The following is a 6,669-nucleotide window of genomic DNA, read 5'->3' as shown; positions in this document are numbered from 1 at the left end:
TGCTTGAGTCCTTGCTTGGGGTAAAAGGCAGCCGGAGTGATGACCTCATGACCTCCACTCTCCTAGCGCCTTGGTGAATAGAAGGTGGCTCTCTCCCTGGAGGATGGCAGATAGTCCGGTCACAGGACTGACCAGCAGACTTCATTCTTACATCAGCTTCCTTTCCCTATCATCTAATTCCAGTAACCCCCTCCCTCTTTAGAATCATTTTTAACTGTCTGACGAGCTCATCCTCAACGTCTTTATCATCTTCGGAGCAATGGGTACTACAATGCGTTCACTATCCTGTTCATAGTGGCTTATCCGCATTCCTAATTGCTTATTCATGTAAGGGGTGATCAAGCGGTTTCCGTTCGAAGGCCGTAAAATCCGGAATCTGTATGCCAATCTGGCCAAATCGCCGTGGGCACTGACGCCGTCACCCCACCGACGCACCATCGTGAAGGTACTCGTTTGATAAACAACGTGTCCTGGTGCGTGAAGAAGTCTGTAACTGACAGGAATCGTTGACCGTTCGAGATCGTTTTAGAGGAAGTGAAAATCGCATTGCGAGAGATGAGGACTGTAGGGGGTGCGCTCGAGTGTCCCTCACTTGAGTTGAAATCATCCGTTATGGACGAGGCTTACCTACTATATCGACTGGCTTCTCGTGTAGAGTTATGACCAGCGCAGATCTTGGCGCACCATTCCACAACGATGGTTTTCTTCATTCTGCCATGGATGTCTAGCGGTGTTTGTCCTTCAACAGCCAAGATAAAAATAACAGCATGCTAGTGCAGTTCGGGCACATAAGGTGATATTCTCATATTAAAAATATCTGATTTTGTATTATAACCTTCCACGCGCCTGACCAGAAGTTCTGGTCTTTCTGTCACCACACTTGCCTACTTACCACCACATCTAAATTCAGCTTAACCATTTGCCGTCATAAATTATCTAAATTACGAACTCGAATAAGAGATCCAACATATTATGCTCCGACCAACAGAACACGTTCAGTTTTTCCTGACTTCTTCATCCTCCTGAGTAGTCCCGACACAGAGCTCACAACAGGGGACTATTGTACCTCTGGGAAATTCTATGGAAGGGGATTCCATACAGCAGAGTTGCATGCCCAAGAGTAAAATTACGATGTTGTTTCCCCCTTACTTCTCAGCTGTTAGTAGTACCAAAGCAGCGAGGCCAAGTAAGTGTTACAAGGCCAGATCCGTGAATCATCCAGCCAGTTCCCCCTGGGACTATTGAAAGAACTGCTACCCTCTTCAGTAGCCTAAAGGTTACACTGGCCTCTGCGTAAGTAACTCCCTGTTACGGTTGCACATACTGGCTACAAAGAGGTGGACAGGTTTATCGCAGTGTGATTAGTGCATTATTTCAATTCCTTTTGCTCACTGATCCGTTTCTCGAAAGTTAGAATTTGACAGTTAACTACTGCGATGTCAATAGCATATTATAACTGTAAAATCGTGATCCATTTACTATCTCACTTCAATAGTAATTAATATTGTTTGTATTTGTGGCCCGTTAGCACAGTTTTAGACATTATTACCTGAGTATGTTAGTGACCACAGTCAAGAACAAGAGACATCGAGAAACAAAACCATCCTCGAGAAATCTATAACTTATAACCCACGCTTTTCTTTGTTATTTATGCAAACCACTTTCTCCAGAATTGTAGCTCCAGTCTTAAACGGAAGTTACAATACGCGTAGCGGATGAGATTCTAAAAGTTACCGGAACCGCGCGACTGCTACGGTCGCAGGTTCGAATCCTGCCTCGGGCATGGATGTGTGTGATGTCCTTAGGTTAGTTAGGTTTAAGTAGTTCTAAGTTCTAGGGGACTGATGACCACAGATGTTAAGTCCCATAGTGCTCAGAGCCATTTGAACCATTTTTTTCTAAAAGTAAAACAACATCATCGACGCTAACTTAAAATTGATTATTTAGTGCTCATATAAACATTTGACAAGTAAGAATGCAGCCCCACTGTCAATGCTCTTCTCGAAAGCGGTAAGAGTTAGTTAGTTGTTTTTAAACGGCGGTAAATCGCTGTGAGAACCGTCAAGTGATTGCAAGCAGCTTCTAGTGGATACGTTGGGCGAAACGCACAGAGATTTCAAATGTATCCTCAAATTATCCTGTCCTGTGGATTATGTCCCCTCTACTGGTAGTAACAGGATATATGACTGCCCGTCAATCTGATTTAGTATAGTATCACTTCTAGGCAGTGGCCTGCATAGGGAGGGAGGGGTCGAGTACGCCACTAGTTACGCATTCCGCCGCGTCCATACAGCATTTCTCCCTGCTAGTTGTCGTCTGTGTCGCCGGGCGGATAGCTCGGGTGTATTCGGGTCTGAGTGGGTAGGGTCGGTACCGAGTGGTCGTCGAAATGGCGACTGTTGCGTCGGCCGCCAGGTACTGTGGCGTGTCTTGAACAACAAGGATATTCGCCGCGAGCGCTCGACCGTCTGGATATCTTGGGTAGTTTCGGGTATTTCCGGATCTGTAACGGACAAAGGCTCCAGTGTCCACTACCCTGCAAAAGTGTCTTCAAGGCGCGTTTCGTATGGTGTTCAATACCTCACTATTCTTATGTCGTTTGTTAGGACTTGAGGCGTTTTCTGGAAAACTTGCCTTGAACTGGTATTTTTGATATTTGAATACTTTTTGTATGTTGACACCGCTAAGAAGTAATGGCTGCGTTGTTCATTTCAGAAGTGGAGGATATAATAAAGTAAAGTAGTTACATTTCTCAAAAACCCAAGTCCAAGAGTAAAAATTAAACTTTGGGACAATTTTCATCTACACAAAGTCGAGACAACGCTATGATTCCTGGATATGTTCGGTGTGTGTAACTTAAGCATATATATTATGATTCGAGTAATCATCAGGGAATACGAATTTGATTAGGACGTTAGCGTGATATTTTGCGAAGACAAACCGGCCGCTGTGGCCGAGCGGTTCTAGGCGCCACAGTCTGGAACCGTGCGGCCGCTACGGTCGCAGGTTCGAATCCTGCTTCGGGCATGGATGTGTGTGATGTCTTTAGGTTAGTTAGGTTTAAGTAATTCTAACTTCTAGGGGACTGTTGACCTCAGCAGTTAAGTCCCATAGTGCTCAGAGCCATTTGAACCACTTTTTTTTGCGAAGGCAAGCGTGTAGCAACAGTAGAATAGCATCTCAAAAACAGGTGAAACAGACATGAATCCGCACATATTATAACAGTGTATGTATGTATGTAATTAGTCCCACATCTCCTCCTAAACCACTTGATTGGTTTCATCCAAGCTTTCAACACATATTACTTACTGTGTCTAAAGAACAACTGTGTGGGCAAGAATCACCTAGCTGTCAGAGGAGGGAGAGAGTCAAAAGGCAGTGTAGCTCACGATGTACAAATAGTCAAACTATATTCATCCATTATTTGATAACGAGAGTACTTATTGGCTCCCAACAAACTTTGCACGTGTACCATTGAATGTGGCTGCAAAATTATATTTTACAATACAGAGTTCATAGGATATGATGTCCTAAGCATCGTGCTTCTTGGAATCTACGCTGCAGTGAGAAATTCGCTAGAGATTCAGCTGAGGTGCACTATGTAACCAAAGGTATACGGACACCTGGCTGAAAATGACTTACAAGTTCGTGCCGCTCTCCATCGGTAACGATGGAATTCCATATGCTGTTGGCTCACCCTTAGCCTTGATAACAGCTCCCGGTCTCGCAAGCACGCAATCAATCAGGTGCTGGAATGTTTCTTGGGGAATGGCAGCCCATTCTTGACGGAGTGCTGCACTGAGATGAGGTATCGATGTCGTTCGGTGAGGCTTGGCATGAAGTCGGCGTTTCATAACACCCCAAAGGTGTTGTATAGGATGCAGGCCAGGACTCTGTGCAGGCCAGTCCATTACAGGGATATTGGTGTCGTGTAATCACTCCGCCACAGGCCATGCATTGTGAACAGGTTCTCGATCGTGCTGAAACATGCAATCGTCACCACCGAATTTCTCTTCACCATTGGGAAGTCAGAAACTGCTTAAAACATCAATGCAGGCCTGTGCTATGATAGCGCCACACAAAACAACAAGGGGTGCAAGACCCTCCATGAAAAACGTGACCACACCATAACACCACCGCCTCCGAATTTAACTGTTGGTACTACACACACTGCCAGATGACTTTCAAAGGACATTCGCCATACCCAAACCTGCCAACGGATAGCGACATTGTGTACCGTGATTCGCCACTCCACACAAAGTTTTTCCACTCTTCAGTCGTCCATTGTTTACGCTCCTTACACACAGCGAGGCGTCGTTTGGCATTTACGGGCGTAATGTGTGGCTTATGAGCAGCCTTTCGGCCATAAAATCCAAGTTATCTCATCTCCCGCCTAGCTGTCCTAGTACTTGCAGTGGATCCTGATGCAGTTTGGGATTCCTGCCTGATGGTCTGCCTATTACACATTACGACCCTATGTGCTGCACGCTTTTGTGCTATACGTGTCTCTTCACATTTCCACTCAGTATCACATCGGAAACAATGGACCTAGGGATGTTGAGGAGTGAGTAAATCTCGCGTACGGATGTATGACACAAGTGACACCCAGTCACCTGACCACGTTAGAAGTCTCAGAGTTCCGCGGAGCGCCCCATTCTGCTCTTCCACGATATCTAATAACTACAGAGGTCGCTGATGTGGAGTACCTGGCAGTACGTGGCAGCATAATGCACCTAATATGAAAAACGCATTTCTTTGGGGGTGCCCCGATACTTTTTAGCCGGCCGCTGGTGGCCGAGCGGTTCTGGCGCTACAGTCTGGAACCGCGCGACCGCTACGGTCGCAGGTTCGAATCCTGCTTCGGGCATGGATGTGTGTGTTGTCCTTAGGTTAGTTATGTTTAAGTAGTTCTAAGTTCTAGGGGACTTATGACCTCAGCAGTTGAGTCCCATAGTGCTCAGAGCCATATGAACCACTTTTGATACTTTTTATCAAATATTGTATGCGAATTTTTTGAAAATATATATGATATATGTTGTGGTTGGCGGGAGAGCCAACACCGTGTTACTAGAGGAGGCCAAAATGCACGCGTTTTAGCTCACGCAGGCTTGCGTGAGGTCTGGAACAGGACAAGGAAATTAGAATTTAGAAAAACGGACGTAGCTGGTGGAATACTTAACTTTAATCCATTAATGATGATCGTCGCTCTTGATGGTACTTGATTCACAATATCAATGGTAACTGAATATGGCGCCTTGCTTGGTCGTAGCAAACGACGTAACTGAAGGCTATGCTAAACTATCGTCTCGACAAATGAGAGCGTATTTTGTCAGTGAACCATCGCTAGCAAAGTCGGTTGTACAACTGGGGCGAGTGCTAGGAAGTCTCTCTAGACCTGCCGTGTGGCGGCGCTCGGTCTGCAATCACTGATAGTGGCGACACGCGGGTCCGACGTATACTACCGGACCGCGGCCGATTTGAAGGCTACCACCTAGCAAGTGTGGTGTCTGGCGGTGACACCACAATATATACATGATATGTACGTACGCGGGCAAAGCAACTCATTTATTCCTCCTCCAAAGCCCCTGGAACGATTATTATTATCTGAAAAGAAACACTGTGGAGGTAAGAACTAGCAACGTCCTAGTGGGGTGGGGGTAATTACGTGGAAAGGGAAGAGGATAGAATAAGAAGGACAGAGTAGGGTGAGGAGTAGAGGGACAAAGATAGAGGGTAGTAGAACGGGCGGGGAAACTGACAGGGGAGGGAAGATGAGAAGATGGACAAAGAGAGGAAGTATGTGGAGGTGGACAGAGAGAGATGCGAAGGAGATGTACTTAGAAGGGGTGAGGAGGAGGTGGAGGAGGATATAGGCAGACAGAGAGAGGAGAGGAGATGGACTTAAAAGCCTTTGAGGATATAATAGGAGGAGATGGAACGACAGAGGATAAGAGGAGATGGACAAAGAGAGGGAACAGGAGGAGACGTGCTAATGGAATAGATACGTATCCGTGGAACGCCGTTTACTCAGCTAGTAATGTAAACGCTATCTTAGATTTCATCGATATTTTCCCACGATCTCTTTGAGTATTTTTATTCATTTCTCTATGAATATTACCGACAGTAATTATGAACCCGTTACTGTTTTTTCAGTTTTGTATCTGTGCTTTGAACGTGGGTGACCGTTTCAAGAAAGCCACTGTACCATTAAGTAGCACTAGATGTGTGTCGATTCCAAGCTGCGGAGGGGTGACGCTTCATTAAGCTCATGCAGAAGCCTGTTACTGTGAGAGCAACAGTCAGAATGGTAAACTCCAAAGAACTAGTTCCTTACCCTATGACAGTTGCTCGAACACTTCCCAACACTGCAAAAATTTCAATAATAAATGTCCTTCCGGAGATGTTCAGCCAGCACAGATATGTGGAAGGATGAGGGTAGAAGCTACACTGCACTTTAGTGTCACCTCATTAAACTGATGAGGCGTAGTCTAGTACAAACAAGAGAATTTTACTCAGAATTCCCAAATGAGCAGAAGACAGGAGAAGCAATTTTGGCCCCAGTATTACGCCATGCATTTTGTAAGATTATTTGTTAGTAGAAAGCTTTTGTGAATTGATCAAAAGTATACCGATTTGCAGAAATTTGGTATAGTACATGAAACGAACAGG

The sequence above is a fragment of the Schistocerca nitens genome, chromosome 9 (genome assembly GCF_023898315.1).
Source record: "Schistocerca nitens isolate TAMUIC-IGC-003100 chromosome 9, iqSchNite1.1, whole genome shotgun sequence".
NCBI classification, from domain to species: Eukaryota; Metazoa; Arthropoda; class Insecta; order Orthoptera; family Acrididae; genus Schistocerca; species Schistocerca nitens.
The sequence above is the reverse complement of the archived record's forward strand: the minus strand, read 5'-3'. Positions refer to the sequence as shown.